The sequence below is a fragment of the Rhinopithecus roxellana genome, chromosome 11, assembly GCF_007565055.1.
Source record: "Rhinopithecus roxellana isolate Shanxi Qingling chromosome 11, ASM756505v1, whole genome shotgun sequence".
Classification (NCBI taxonomy): Eukaryota; Metazoa; Chordata; class Mammalia; order Primates; family Cercopithecidae; genus Rhinopithecus; species Rhinopithecus roxellana.
In genome coordinates this window covers 124,383,319-124,399,923 of record NC_044559.1, presented here as the reverse complement: position 1 = coordinate 124,399,923, position 16,605 = coordinate 124,383,319, and the positions used below count along the sequence as shown (strand labels likewise).

The 16,605-nt window shown below is 48.6% G+C and overlaps 1 pseudogene; it reads left to right on the top strand.

Annotated features, from left to right (window-relative positions):
* Nucleotides 1-11,761: 11,761 nt before the first annotated feature.
* LOC115900494 lies at nucleotides 11,762-12,976 on the top strand (annotated as a pseudogene).
* Nucleotides 12,977-16,605: the final 3,629 nt, after the last annotated feature.

Here is a 16,605-nt window from a genome sequence, read left to right as displayed (position 1 = left end):
CAGGTGTCCACTGCCGCGCTGGCCTAAAGTGGCTTTTAAGAAAAGTTGCTCCCTAGAGTATGGCGTGTTCCACGCCAGCCTTGGCATTTTGCTCTTTGCTCCCCTGGCTCCACTGGAAGCTCAGCAAGCTCACAGGGTCTCTCCCACACCCCAACTCAGGTCCCACGTCCATTTCCTCAGGGCTCCAAAGACAGTCCTCAACCATGGGCCTCCCCAGGACCCCGGGGACACTGTACAGGGAAGACACAATGGAGACAATAGCCATGGCAGTCACAGGATCCTCGACAGTGACATCAATCACATAAGGTTTGATGGCCTCCCTTTCTCACTATAAAGCAAAGAATGCTGCCCATCTGGCAGCCAGGGAAAGTTCTGGAGCCGGGGACCTGGCCATCCTGTGGTGCTGCCTCGAGCTTTGACTTGGAGACTCATTGGGGCTCAGGGGAAAGCCTCCTCTTTCTTCACTTTGACAGTGACCAGATGCCCCCATCACCCAGCTGGCCTTGCCCATACCAGGCCACTGCAGCCCACGCCTGTGCCACCAGCCTCCTTCCAGACTCCCCCTCCACCAGCTGGTGACAAACTGAAATGTCCCAGAGGAACCAGTATGTGCTCCAGAGGAAGGCCACATGGTTGTTTCCTACCTGTAGTGCAACATCCAGGCTAGAAGAAGCATCTTTTGTGTTCATTCAAACATGTCCCCACTAACCTACTTATCAGAAAGCGCTCTCAAAGCCACAGAGTGTTACCCAAATATAAAGTGGTATTTTGATTGCTGTGGCCAAACTGCTGGAATCCAAATGAGTTTTTCTGCAGGATTTCACAACCTTTCTCCTCCAAAAGCATGTGATTTTAGCGAGCACAAGGTGTGTACTTATTTTTAAATGCAGGAAATAAAAGCAATTTTATTTTTGGAATTTCACAATAGCCCTTGGAATAATTCAAGATGCCTGTAGGTGTCCTAAAATCAGGGCTGGGAATCATTGATTTAACCACTTCGAAATTAGCACAAATAGGGCTGGGTACCCAGGGGGACTTGAAAATCTAGTTCGAATTTTTTTTTCAGCACTCTATGTCTATAAACTAGCCTGGGCAAGGAAAGGTAGAGTAAGGAAAAAGATTTGATAAACATAATTCTCGCCTCTGGTCAGGGTCTCTGGGAACATTGTTTTTTCCAGTTAGTCATAAGCTTTTCTTTTCTTTTCTTTTCTTTTCTTTTCTTTTCTTTTCTTTTCTTTTCTTTTCTTTTTTTTTTTTTTTAAGACGGAGTCTCGCTCTGTCGTCCAGGCTGGAGTGCAGTGGCCCGATCTCGGCTCACTGCAAGCTCCACCTCCCAGGTTCACGCCATTCTCCTGCCTCAGCCTCCCGAGTAGCTGGGACTACAGGCACCTGCCACCATGCCCGGCTAATTTTTTGTATTTTTAGTAGAGACGGGGTTTCACCGTGTTAGCCAGGATGATTTCAATCTCCTGACCTCATGATCCACCCACCTTGGCCTCCCAAAGTACTGGGTTTACAGGCGTGAGCCACTGCGCCCGGCCAGTCGTAAGCTTTTTAAAAAATTTAGTTTAGGCCAGGCACAGTGGCTCATGTCTGTAATCCCAGCACTTTGGAAGGCTGTGGTGGACAGAATACAAGGTCAGGAGTTCGAGACCAGCCTGGCCAACATAGTGAAACCCCCGTCTCTACTAAAAATATAAAAATTTGCCAGGTGTGGTGGTGCGCGCCTATAGTACCAGTTACTCGGAGGCTGAGGCATGAGAATCACTTGAATCCAGGAGGCGGAGGTAGCAGTGAGCTGGTGATCTTGCCACTGCACTCCAGCCTGGGCTACAGAGTGAGACTGTCTCGAAAAATAAAAACAAAAATAAAAAATTTAGTTTAGGCCGGGTAGGGTGGCTCACACCTGTAATTCCAGCACTTTGGGAGGCCGAGGCGGGCAGATCACTTGAGGCCAGGAGTTCAAGTCAGGCCAACATGGTGAAATCCTGTCTCAACTAAAAATACCAACAATTAGCTGAGTGCAGTGGCACATGCCTGGAATCCCAGCTACTCGGGAGGCTGAGGCACGAAACCACCTGAACCTGGGAGGCAGAGGTTGCAGTGAGCTGAGATCATGCCACTGCACTCCAGCCTGGGTGACAGAGCAAGACTATGTCTCAAAATAAATAATTCAATGTATCTTTATAGAGATGGGGTCTTACTTTGTTGCCAGGCAGGTCCTGAACTCATGGCCTCAAGCAATCCTCTTGCCTTAGCCTCCTGAAGTGCTAGGATTACAGGGGTGAGCCACCGCTCCCAGCCCATCATCAGCTTGAGGAGGAGCTTCTGTTTTCTCCTTTCCCACTTAGCCACTGCAGCAATATTTTCACTGTGGAACCTCTTTTCCCCAACCGACCATTTCCAGAAGTGAATTTCAACAGAAAAAAAACACAACGTACATCAGTCATCAACGTGCCCAGGGTCTAATTTGTGAATAAAAGAATAACTGAACTGGGGTCAGGCCCTGTGTGCATTTGGGGTGTGGTGGGGGCTGCTCTCTCTGCTCAGTGCCAAAGTGAGGGTAGTTAGTAAGTCAGCAAGGAGAAAAGAAACTCATGCCTTTCCACTCTGGGATGGTGAAAGTGAATGTGGACTTGACACTGTATGGTGTCCCCATTGATCAGTGATCTTTATTTTTTTATTTTGATTTATTTATTTATTTATTTTTGAGATGGAATTTGCTCTTGTCTCCCAGGCTCAAGTGCAACGGCATGATCTTGGCTCATTGCAACCTCCGCCTCCCAGGTTCAAGCAATTCTCCTGCCTCAGCCTCCTCAGTAGTTAGTATTACAGGCACACATCACTACGGCTGGCTAATTTTTGTATTTTTAGTAGAGACGGCGTTTCACCATGTTGGACCAGGCTGGTCTCAAACTCCTGACCTCAGGTGATCTACCCACCTCGGCCTCCCAAAGTGCTAGGATTACAGGCATGAGCCACCATGCCTGGCCAATCAGTGATCTTTATACCATTAAAAATACAAACAAACAAACAAAAACTGTGAACCTTAAAAGTTAGTTAAATGTGAAGTTGTTCTGCAAAGTCCTCCCTTGCCCTGAAGATTCCATTAAAAGCATTCCTGGCCAAGCACGGTGGCTCACACCTGTAATCCCAGCATTTTGGGAGGTTAAGGCGGGCAGATCACTTGAGGTCAGGCGTTCAAGACCAGCCTGGCCAACATGGTGAAACCCCGTCTCTGCTAAAAATACAAAAATTAGCCGGGTGTGGTGGCACGTGCCTGTAATCCCAGCTACTCCACAGGCTGAGGCAGGAGAATTGCTTGAACCTGGGACACAGAGGTTGCAGTGAGCCAAGATCGTGCCATTGCACTCCAGCCTGGGTGACAGAGCAAGAGTCCATCTCAAAAAAAAAAAAAAAAAAAAAAAATTCCTTGCAGTTCCTTCTGGGCTTCCCCTCTGTGTTCCGTGATCTGCCATTCAGCTGGCATGGAAACCAGACATGCCCCAAGGGAGCCCTGGCTGCCTGTGGCCGGTTCACTCCAGTGTACCCATGTTCACAGGTAACACAGACACCTGCTGGACTGACGCTGCCCTTCAGAGCTCTCTGTGACAAGTGGTCCTTTCTTCCTACCCCTGTTCTGTTCCTTTGCTCTCCAGGGCTGGTTCATCACAGAGGTTCTCACACCAAACACAAAGCTTTAGATTAGGTAGGTTGTAAAAAATATATATGTGTGTGTGTGTGTGTGTGTATGTGTGTGTGTATGCATGTGTGTGTGTATAAGCTGCAAAACTGCTATAAACATGCCACTGGGTGTATGCAACTTCTGCCTTCCTTCATGGCCACCTCTCCTTGGGGAGGTGCTCAGCCAGCTGTCTGACCAAAGACACAGTGCAATTTCAGAGGACTGCTGTTAGGATCATCAAGTTTCAAATGGTGATACAGATCTGGATCTTCAGGGGCCTGGGGAAAGGGGAAGTGAGGAGTATGAGCTTGTAAGAAGGCCCTGGGGAAGAAGGCACCAGCTTTCCAAGGGCCTTTCTTTCCTAATTAAAGACATAGCTCCCTGCCTACCCTCTACTTAAGTGCGGCCAGCGAGATGGCTTCTCTGCAGCCCTTAGAATAAAGGAGAAGAGGAAAACCAAAGCTTCCGAGAATGTTCCGCCTACCCCTCATGAAAATGCCAACGCATCCTATTGCTTGATAATGCTAGAAGTTAGCTCTATTTAAAGATCACAAAACCTTTTTCTTTTTTATACTTTTTTTTTTTTTTTTGAGACAGGGTTTCACTCTTGTCACTCAGGCTGGAGTACAGTGGTGCGATCTCAGCTCACTGCAACTTCTACCTCCCAGATTCAGGCAATTCTCCTGCCTCAGCCTCCTGAGTAGTGGGGATTACAGGTGTGCACCACCAAGCCTGGCTAATTTTTATATTTTTAGTAGAGACAGGGTTTCACCATGTTGGCCAGGCTGGTCTTGAACTCCTGACCTCAAGCAATCTGCCTGACTTGGCCTCCCAAAGTGCTGGGATTACAGGCATGAGCCACTATGCCCAGCTTTTTAAATTCTTTTTATCAAAGTATATGCATACTTAGCCCAGGCTGGAGTATGGTGGCAAAATCATAGCTCACTGCAGCCTTGAACTCCTGGGCTCAAGTGATCCTCCCACTTCAGCCTCTTGAGTAGCTAGGACTACAGGCATGCACCACCACACCCCGCTAATGTTTTTGTTTTGTTGTAGAGACAGGATCTCACTATATTGCCCAGGCTGGTCTTGAACTCCTGGCCTCAAGCAATTGTCTCACCCTAGCCTCCCAAAGTGCTGGGATTGCAGGCATGAGCTACCACGCTGCATAAAATTCTACTGAATAGTTCCACATATGGTAAAGCCACTTTCCCAACAGAGCATTTAAAAATCACTTCCATTCCCAGCATCTCTCACCACTAAGGGATGGATTTGGGGGGTGGGTTTCACCTATCACCTGGACCTTTGTCCCTCGTTGATTTGGAACTGAGTGGGGAGGGAGGCAGCGCGACAGGCCTGCGTTTTGCAGGTGTGGGTTGTGGAGTACAGGCTGGCCTGCTGCTGACAGCTGGGGCAGTGACCATCTGGCACAGTGGTCCCTGGTTTTGGTAGTGGCTGTCACTCCCTTGGTGGCCATTTCTGAGTGCACTTAGGAACCTGTGTGGAAGCACAGTCTAGAGTCTCCCTCTTCAGGTCTCCCTGTGAGTCCTGCAGCTGTAGATATTTCTTTTTTTATTTTCTTTTTCTTTTTCTTTTTTTTTTTGTTTTTTGTTTTTTTGAGATGGAGTCTTGCTCTGTCACCCAGGCTGGAGTGCAATGGCGCAATCTCGGCTCACTGCAACCTCCGTCTCGTGGGTTCAAGCAATTCTCCTGTCTCAGCCTTTCAAGTAGCTGAGATTACAGGCACACACCGCCACGCCCAACTAATTTTCTACTTTAGTAGAGATGGGGTTTCACCGAGTTGCCCGGCTGGTCTCAGGCAATCCACCTACCTCGGCCTCCCAAAGTGCTAGAATTACAGGCATGAGCCACCGTGCCCAGCTGATATTTCTTAATAAACTCATGTCTTGCTGAGTGCGGTGGCTCATGCCTATAATCTCAGCACTTTGGGAGTCCAAGCCAGGAGGATCGCTTGAGGTCAGGAGTTCAAGACCAGCCTGGGCAATGTAAGAAGACCCCATGTCTGTTTTAAAAAATGTTTTAAATAAATAAATAAATACGCTTGTCTTGGTGCTTGAGACCAGCCTAGGCAACATAGCCAATCCCCCATTTCTACAAAAAATAAGAAAATTAGCCGGGTGCAGGGGCACATGCCTGTAGTGCCAGCTACGTGAGAGGCAGAGGTGGGAGGATCACTTGAGACCAGGAGTTTGAGGCTGCAGTGAGCTATGATTATACCACAGCACTCCAGGATGAGTGACAGGAGGACACTCATCTCTAAAAGTAAATAAATAAATAATAAACTCCCGTCTTTATTTTTGAGACGGAGTCTTGCTCTGTCACACAGGCTGAAGTGCAATGGCGCAATGTCAGCTCACTGCAACCCGCACCTCCCAGGTTCAAGCGATTCTCCTGCATCAGCGTCCCGACTAGCCAGGATTATAGGTTCGTGCCACCAGGCCCGGCTAATTTTTGTATTTTTAGTAGAGACAGGGTTTCACCATGTTGGCCAGGCTGGTCTCAAACTCCTGACCTCAAATGATCTGCCTACCTCGGCCTCCCAAAGTGCTGGGATTACAGGCGTGAGCCACCACGCCAGCCATAAAAAATATTTTGAGAAGTCCTTTGAGTTCTTATCTGCCTAACAAGCAGAGCCTCCCCAAAAATAACATGAAAAACCTTAATTACCACACATTCCCTTCAGAGAAGCAGGTGGGGAAGACTGACTCCTATCACTGGAGACAAAGAGAAGCTGTCACCACACCTAGATGTTGTCACAAAACTCTCCTATTTCCCGTCTATTCTCCTAAGGACCCATTTATCTTTCTTTCTTTTTTTTTTTTTTTTGAGACGGAGTCTCGCTGTGTTGCCCAGGCTGGAGTGCAGTGGCCGGATCTCAGCTCACTGCAAGCTCCGCTTCCTGGGTTTACGCCATTCTCCTGCCTCAGCGTCCCCAGTAGCTGGGACTACAGGCGCCTGCCACCTTGCCCAGCTAGATTTTTGTAATTTTTAGTAGAGACGGGGTTTCACCGTGTTAGCCAGAATGGTCTCGATCTCCTGACCTTGTGATCCGCCCACCTCGGCCTCCCAAGTGCTGGGATTACAGGCTTGAGCCACCACGCCCGGCCAGAACCCATTTATCTTTCCTAAAAATAATATGTCACCTAGGCAAACAGATCACCTGAGGTCAAGAGTTCGAGACCAGCCTGACCAACATGGAGAAACCCCGTCTCTACGAAAAATACAGAAATTAGCCGGGTGTGGTGGTGCATGCCTGTAATCCCAGCTACTCCAGAGGCTGAGGCAGGAGAATCACTTGAACCCGGGAGGCAGAGGTTGTGGCAAGCCGAGATCGCACCATTGCACTCCAGCCTGAGCAACAAGAGTGAAACTGTCTCAAAAAAAAAAAAAGTCATTGGTCTTCCCTTAAGTGCCCTGCTCCTGCTCCCCTCCCTTCACCTGTGAAGGTGGTATTTAACCCCCAATTTCTAACCACTCGCTGGAGTCACATTTTTCTGCAAAATCCCAGATGTACATAATTAAATCTGTCTTTCCTTTTGCTAATCTGTATTGTGAGTTTAATTCGCAAGGCTCCCATTTCTTTTCTTTCTTTTTTTCTTTTTCTTTTTTTTTTTTTTGAGACAGAGTTTTGCTCTTGTTGCCCAGGCATGAGTGCATCAGCGCCACCTCGGCTCACCGCAACCTCCGCCTCCCAGATTCAAGCGATTCTCCTGCCTCAGCCTCCCAAGTAGCTGGGATTACAGACGTATGCCACCACACCTGGCTAATTTTTTTTTTTTTTTTTTTTTTTTGAGACAAAGTCTCACTCTGTTGCCCAGGCTGGAGTGCAGTGGCCTGATCTTGGCTCATTGCATCCTCCACCTCCTGGGTTCAAGCAGTTCTCTGCCTCAGCCTCCCAAGTAGCTGGGATTATAGGCACTCACCACCACGCCCAGCTAATTTTTATATTTTTATTAGAGACAGGGTTTCACCATCTTGGCCAGGATGGTCTTGAACTCCTGACCTCATGATCCACCTGCCTCAGCCTCCCAAAGTGCTAAGGTTACAGGCGTGAGCCACCGCACCTGGCCTAATTTTGTATTTTCAGTAGAGACGGGGTTTCTCCATGTTGGTCAGGCTGGTCTCGAACTCCTGACCTCAGGTGATCCGCCTGCCTTGGCCTCCCAAACTGCTGGGATTACTGGCGTGAGCCACTGCACCCAGCCTGGGTTCCAATTTCCAAACCTAAGAGGATTGAGTAAAAGTTTTTTCTTCCCAGTACCACATATTCCTATTTTCCCTCTTTTACTCCCAGTATATTTATACATTAAGGATCCATTTTCCTGGATGTGGTGGCTCATGACTGTAATCCCAGCACTTTGAGAGGCTGAGGCAAGAGGATGGCTTGAGCCCAGGAGTCCAGCCTGACCAACATGGTGAAACCCTGTCTCTACTAAAAATACAAAATTAGCCAGGCGTGCTGGTGGGCACCTGTAATTCCAACTACTCAGAAGGCTGAGGCAGGAGAATCACTTGAACCCAGGAGGTGGAGGTTGTAATGAGCCAAGATTGCTCCACTGCACTGCAGCCTGGGCAAAAAAGAGTAAAACTGTGTCTCAAAAAAGAAAAGAAAAGAAAATCCTCTTCTGGTGATTGAGGAAATTGCCGGAGAAGTAGGAAATCCTTGAGAGGTTGGATGGATGGTTCTGCAGGGACCCAGTGCGGATGAGGACAGTTGATGTGAATTTCAGGAACACAGCCCGGGGACAGGGCCATAGAGGGATGAGTGTTGGGCCTCCAGCTCCTCACACAGAGCTATCCTGCCCCAACCTACCCAGGGCATCATTTGCCACCAGCTCCTGCCTCTGGACAATATATATATATATATATAGTCCAGGAGTTCAAGACCAGCCTGGCCAACATGGTGAAACCCTGTCTCTACTAAAAATACAGAAAAAATTAGCTGGGCTTAGTGGCGAGTGCCTGTAATCCCAGCTACTCGGGAGGCTGAGGCAGGAGAATCGCTTGAACCCGGGAGGCGGACGTTGTAGTGAGCTGAGATCGTGCCACTGCACTCCAGCCTGGGTGACAAGAGCGAAACTCCTTTCTTTATATGTAAAAAAGAGTGAACTCCTTTATATATATATATATATATTGAAATGGAGTCTTGCTCTGTTGCCCAGACTGGAGTGCAGTGGTGTGATCTTGGCTCACAGAAAACCACCTCCCAGGTTCAAGCAATTCTCTTGCCTCAGCCTCCCAGGTAGCTGGGAAGACAGGCAGGCACCACCATGACCAGCTAATTTTTGTATTTTTAGTAAGTCAGGGTTTTACCATGTTGGCCAGGCTTTGATCCGCCCACCTCAGCCTCCCAAAGTGCTGGGATTATAGGCATGAGCCACCGCGTCCAGCCTGCCTCCGGGCATTTTGTCTTTCTCCCTCTGTCCCCACTCTCACATCCCACCTCACATGCACAGAACCTATTCCCTCCACCCTTCTTCTGTGCTTATTCTTTGAAAAAGACACAACAAACCCATGTACACTCACGCTGGTGATAAGACTGTCACCTGCTCCCCAGCAAAGCCTAAGCTGTGGTCACAGTTACAAAGTCCTATGGAAATCCACACTTTCTGATTTTTGTCTGTTAAATACCAACCAGTGTGTGTTAAAATATTTTGTTCATGGGCAGCCTCTGGCCCACAAGACAGGGGAGAATGCCATGTGACAACAGAAGGTGGGAGGGACCTGTCAGAAGCCAAGGAATGCCAAAGGTAACCAGCAAACCACCAGAAGTTAGGCTGAGTCAAGGAAGGGTTTTCCCCTGCAGGTGTCAGAGGGAGCACGACCCTGCCAACACCTTGATTTTGGACTCCTGGGCTCCAGAACTGGGAGACAATAATTTATGTGGCTTTAAGCCATTCAGTTGGTGGTGTTTTGTCATGGCAGACCAGCAAACACACACAGATTTGGTACTTTATGTCCTCTGGCTGAAGGTCAGACTTTAAGAGGTCACAGGGAGGCATCTTTGTGTGCCATCTTGGAGGCCACCAGCTGGCAGGATGGCCCCAGTCACATGGCCTGCCATTGCAAGGGAGTCCCAGGGCATTCAGTCGTTGAGTGAGCGTGTGTCCCCAGGAGCCAGCAGAGCATCTGGCATCACAAAGAGATCCAGAAGTGAGTTTGAATTCTGTTTTCTTGCATGCCACAGCTCTCTCTAAGGACTCTGGCCCAGAGTCTATTGGAGACTCACCTGCTGAGCCAGAATAAAAGTGCAGAAAGTACTCCCCAATCGCTGCCACCCCTGAGCAAAGCAAGCCCATGGCGAGGGTGCTGGCTGGGACACTGCCTGGCTGCACATGGACTCCTGCCTTCAGAATTGGCTCAGGGCTTTCGATAACAGGATTTCAAGGAGAGTGGCTGGGTTTATGGAAGTAGGGCCTCTAGACTGATAGTGGCTGCTGCTTCTTAAAAACAAAAATCCTCTCTGAGCTACATTCTAACATCAAGTCAGCAGGCAGAACCATTTTAAGAGGACAGGGTAAGGGCGCGGTGGCTCACACCGGTAATCCCAGCACTTTGGGAGCCCGAGGCAGTTGGATCACTTGAGGTCAGGAGTTCGAGACCAGCCTGGCTAACATGGTGGAACCCCCCCCCCCCCGCCCATCTCCACCAAAAATACAAAAATTAGCTGGGCATGGAGGCGTGTGCCTGTAATCCCAGCTATTTGGGAGGCTGAGGCAGGAGAATCGCTTGAACCCAGGAGGCAGAGGTTGTAGTGAGCTGAGATCGCACCATTGTACTCCAGCCTGGATGACAGAGCAAAACTCCATCTTTTTTTTTTTTTGAGACGTAGTTTCACTCTTGTCGCCCAGGCTGGAGTGCAGTGGCGTGATCTCGGCTCACTACAACCTCTGCTTCCCAGGTTCAAGTGATTCTCCTGCCTCAGCCTCCCCAGTAGCTGGGATTACAGGCGCCTGCCACCATGCCCAGCTAATTTTTTCTGTATTTTTAGTAGAGACGGGGTTTCACCATGTTGGCCAGGCTGGTCTTGAACTCCTGACCTCAGGTGATCTGTCCGCCTCGACCCCCCAAAGTGCTGGGATTACAGGCTTGAGCCACCGCGCCCGGCATAAAACTCCATCTTAAAAACAAAAACAAAAACAAAAAAAAAAAACAGGACAGGACAGATCTGTTGAGAGCTAGGGTCACAGGATCTAGAATCCGAGCAGGGTCTCAGGTTGCACGGAATCAGGAATCAGGCTGAATTATTCCTCAGAGTGGACACAGAAGAAACCCAGGGGGAAACCAAGTGCGGATATGTCGCTAAAGAGGGAGCCTGGCAGCCCCAGCAGAGCCACGTGGGCGGATCCCAGGCACAGGCAGAGCGGCAGCCGCAGGACTCGGAGGTTAGGCGGGCTCTGGAAGTGGGTGCCAGGCAGGGCGAGGCCCCGTGCACAGTAGAGAGTGCCAGTCAAAGCGAGTGCACTGGCGCCTTGTCCCTACAGGGGTTCTCATGTTGTGACCCGGGGCGGAGAGTTGGGCTAAAGAAGCAAGCTCAGGCCAGATTGGGCACAGTGGCTCACACCTGTAATTTCAGCACTTTGGGAGGTTGAGGTGGGAGGATCATTAGAGGCCAGAAGTTTAAGAGCAGCCTGGGCAACAGAGCAAGACCTTGTTTCTAGAAGAAATTTAAAAAATAATAATAATTAGCCAGGCGTGGTAGTGTGTGCCTGTAGTCCCAGCTACTCTGGAGGTTGAGGTGGGAGGATCGCTTGAGCCAGGAGTTAGAGGCTGCAGTGAGCCATGATCGTGCCACTGAACTTGAGACTGGGCAGCAGAGAGATCATCTCTAAAAAATAATAATAAAAAAAATAAGAAAATAAAGAAGCAGGCTAAGGCCGGAGAACAAGAGGAATAGGCCTCCTGTCTCCTCTGCATGACTCAAGAGGATTCTGCTCATGTCTTTCACAGGCAGAGTGGCCGGGTAAATAGATACAGGGTGCCCAGGGTGCTGAGAACGCAGGTCCACACATCTGGTTATCCTGCGTCTGGCCTTTGCCCATGGAGCTTTCAGTCATGGCCTCCGGTAACTTGCACATCGGAAAGCTCACCCCTGACTTCAAGGCCCCTGCTGTGGTGGATGGAGCCTACAGGAGGTAAAGCTGTTGGACTACAGAGGGAAGCACGTGATCCTCTTTTTCCATCCTCTGGACTTCACTTTTTTTTATGAAACAGAGTCTGGGTCTGTTGCCCAAGCTGGAGTGCAGTGGCTCGATCTCGGCTTACTGCAACCTCTGCCTCCTGGGTTCAAGCGATTCTCCTGCCTCAGCCTCCCAAGTAGCTGGGATGCCCATGTGCCACCCCGCCCTGCTAATTTTGTATTTTTAGTAGAGATGGGATTTCACCATGTTGGTCAGGTCAGTCTTGAACTCCTGACCTCAGGTGATCTGCCAGCCTCGGCCTCCCAAAGTGCTGGGATTATAGGTGTGAGCCACTGAGCCTTGGACTTCACTTTTGTGTGCCCCCACAGAGATCATCGCATTCAGCGCTGAGGACTTCTGAAAGCTGCGAAGTGCTAGGGACCTCGGTGGACTCAGTTCACCCATCTGGCTTGGAGCAACACCCCCTGGAAGGAGGGAGGCAGGCTTGGACCCTCTGGACAACCCTCTGCTTGCTGACGTGACCTGAAGTGTGTCTGAGAAGTATGACGTGCCGAAAACAGACGAGGGCATTGGCTGCAGGGGCCTCTTCTTTTTTTTTTTTTTTGAGATGGAGTGGTCCAGGCTGGAGTGCAGTGGCGAGATCTCGGCTCACTGCAATCTCTGCCTCCCCAGTTCAAGCGATTCTCCTGCCTCAGCCTCCCGAGTAGCTGGGATTACAGGAGTGTGCCAGCACGCCTGGCTAATTTTTGTATTTTTAGTAGAGACGGGGTTTCTTGATGTCGGTCAGGCTGGTCTCAAACTCCCCACCTCAGGTGATCTGCCTGCCTTGGCCTCCCAAAGTGTTGGAATTACAGCTGTGAGCCACCACGCCTGGCCTGCAGGGGCCTCTTTATCATCCATGGCAAGGATGTCCTTCCCCAGATTGCTGTTAATGATTGGCCTGTGGGACACTTTGTGGATAAGGCCCTGCAGCTGGTCCAGGCCTTTCAGTACACAGATGAACACCTGGAAGTTTGTCCTGCCGGCTGGAAGCCTGGCAGTGACATGATCAAGCCCAGCGTGAATGACAGCAAGGAATACTTCTTCAAACACAACTAGGCTGGCTGATGGATCGTGAGCTTGTGCCCCTACACGGGTGCCCTATGTTGACCCAGGAAAGGCCAGATCTGCCCCTCCAAACTCCACAGTCTGGGACCCTGAAAAGCTAGGCCAAGGCCTTCTCATGCCTCCAACTGGGAGCTGGTGAATAGTGACACCCTCCCCCAAACCCACCCAGCTGCACACAGGCCTAGAGAGGACCAATAAAGTATTAGGGACAGAAAATAAATAAATAAATAAATAAATAAATAAATAAATAAATAAATAAATAAATTCAGTAAGTACAGGACGTCCAGTTAAATCTGAATTTCAGAGAAACAGTGAATAATTTACAATGTAAGTACGTACAAATACTCCACGGGAGGCCCGAGCATGGTGACTTGCACCTGTAATCCCAGCACTTTGGGAGGCTGAGGCAGAAGGATTGTTTGAACCAAGGAGTTAGAGACCAGCCTGGGCAACATAGAAAGACGCTATCTCTGAAAAACTTTAGAAATTAGCCAGGCATCGTGTTGTGCACCTGTAATCCCAGCTACACGAGAAGCTGAGGTGGGAAGATTGCTTGAGCCCAGGAGGTCGAGGCTGCAGTGAGTTGGGATTATGCCACTACACTCCAACCTGGGCAACAGAGTAAGGCCTTGTCTCAAAAAACAAAGGCAAAAATAAATAAATAAATAACTCAATCAAACCAACAGAAAAACAGATATTGCGTGGGACATATTTATATACTAAAACAATAAATGATTTCAATGTATGTCCTAAAAATTGCATGGGACATACTTATACTAAAAAATTCTTCACTACCTGGAATTCTGATATAACTGGGTATCCTGCGTTTTCATTTGCCAAATCTGGCAACCCTATCCCAGGCAACAAAGAAAGCACCTCAGCCGGGTGCAGTGGCTCACGCATGTAATCTGTCTCCAAAAAAAAAAAAGCACCTCCTTCAGCATCACAGTTTGCATTGACACTCAATAAATATCCACATCAAGGAGGAAAAAAAAGCCACTGGGCTGCAGAGAAGAGCAGGGTTATTGGAATCAGCAGAAACATGGTAAATTAAGCTCCTCTTCCTGCCTCAAGCATTTTGAAGGTCATAGTGATGACAACTCTCTAGAAACTCAACCCAAACAGCTCCTCGTTGCTCCAGACCAAACCCGAGGAAGTCTCGGGAGTTTTCAACTTCTCTTATAATTACTACCCGAAGACACCATATTGAATGCAGCTTGGGATGCCAGCAGCGTGGTTTGGGACGAGGCCTAGTGCAGTTTTTCCCAGAGCTATTATAGGGAAGTAGTCATGAAATAAGACGGATGTGCTATGGTTGAGAACTGCAGAGCTGACCCAAAACATTTCTAATGTGTGGAACTAGCTGGCAAGCGGAGAGCCTGAGAAAACAAAGAGCTGCTTGGCTGCCTTGAAATGCCCAGATCCTCGAAGTGTGGCTTTTCCTCCTTGCTATTAGCTGTGTTCCAACAGGCAGAGAGCCAAGGGAGGGATTCCAGTGGGGGCCATCTTGGCAGGCGCACAGTTTGGCCTTGACAGCTTCATTTGGAGGGCAAGAGAGGGTGAGAAGGAGGGAGGGCCCTGGGGAATCGGGAGGCCAGAGGACAAGCCCTTACCTCTGTGGGGTGCCTCAGAGGGTCACCAAAGACACTCACATGTCATTTGTTTCTTGCAAAGACTGCCTGAAACAGGTACTGTTTTCTCCATTTTACAGATGGGGAAAGTGATGTTTCCAAAGTTATCTAGTGGCTCAGAATTCAAACTCAACACTTTTGTTTTGTTAAGAGAGGGTGTCTCACTATGTTGCCCAGGCTGGACTCGAATTCTTGGCCTCAAGCAATCCTCCCTCCTCAGCCTCCCAAAGTGCTGGGATTACAGATGTGAGCCACTACTCCCAGCCTCAAATCTTTTTTATTTATACTTTTTAATATTTATAATAAATATATGTATACTTTTTAATTTATTTTTTGCGTAGGTAATACATTCACATAGTTCAAAATCCCAAGTGTAGTTGGGGATATAGTGGAAATCCTGTCTCCCTGGGCCCCAGCCTCCTGCCTCTTCTCTGCAGAAGCCTTTGATGTTTTTCATGTCTTATGTAACCTTCCAGATTTTTTTTTTTTTTTTTTTTTTTTTTTGAGACAGAGTCTTTCTCTGTCACCCAGGCTGGAGTGCAGTGGTACAGTCTCAGGCTGGAGTGCAGTGGTACAGTCTCAGCTCAACCTGCAACCTCTGCCCTTCAGGTTCAAGTGATTCTCCGGCCTCAGCCTCCCTAGAAGCTGGGATTACAGGTGCCCGCCATCACACCCAGCTAATTTTTTTGTATTTTTATTAGAGATGGGGTTTCTCCATGTTGGCCAGTTGGTCTTGAACTCCTGACCTCAGGTGATCTGCCCACCTTGGCCCCCCAAGTGCTGCGATTACAGGCGTGAGCCACCACACCCAGCCTATAGAGATTTTATAAATACATATTTTTCTGCTTTTCTTTTTTTAGACAAATGATATTTACTATACACACTACTCTGCTATTCTCACTTAAATCAAGCTCTTTCAGTCTTGATCTAGTGCTCCATCTTTTATTATTATTACTATTACTATTTTAGAGGCGGGGTCTCACTGTGTTGCCCAAGCTGGAGTGCAGTGGCACAATCATAGCCATCATAGCCCACTGTAACCTCGAATTCCTGGGCTCAAGCGATCCTCCTGCCTCAGCCTCCTGAGTAGAGTAGCCAGGATTACAGCCATGTGCCACCATGCCAAGCTAATTTTCTTTAGAGACAAGGCCTTGCTATGTTGCCCAGAGCAGTCTCAAACTCCTGGGCTCTTGGCCTCTCAAAATGTTGGATTTTAGGATTATAGGCATGAGCCACTGCACCCGGACTGCTCTTTCTTACCAAAAAAAAAAAAAAAAGCATTTTCCCTTTAGAAAATATAGTGAATTTGATAAATACAAAAAAAGGTGGAAAGAATATTGTCTCTTGTCTTGCCCCTGAGAGCCACCGCTGTTAACCACTTGCTGTTTCACTCCAGGCTTTGTTCGTAAATGATTTTGTGTGGACTCTTTCTGCTATACCACAGTCACCTCTTGGGGCAGAACTAGGGACAGAAAGACAATGGGGCCAGGTGAGGTGGCTCACACCTGTAATCTCAAGAATTTTGGAGGCCAAGGTGAGAGAATCCCTTGAGTTCAGAGTTCAAGACCAGGCTGGACAACATAGTGAAACCCTGTCTCTTTAAAAAAATAAAAAAATTAACTGGGCATGGTGGTGGACACCTGTAATTTTGGGGGGCTGAAGTGGGAGGATTGCTTGAGCCCAGGATGCCAAGGCTGCAGTGGGTCATGATGGTGCCACTGCACTCCAGCCTGGGCAACAGAGTGAGACCCTGTCTCAGGAAAAAAAAAAAAAAAAAAGATGATGGGAAGAGAAGAAAGAAAGAAGCAAATTTGCCCAGCGGGTATGGGACTGACATGAGCCAGGAGAGGTCAGCTGAGAAAGTGGGTGGGTGTTTTATCCATCTTTTTGAGGACCTCTTTTTTTTTGAGCCCCTAGTACCTGCACTGTGAAAATAGAGATGCTAAGATAAAGCCAGGGCTGGGCATGGTGGTGCACACCTGTAATCCCAGCTACTCAGGAGGCAGAGTCTGGAGATAGA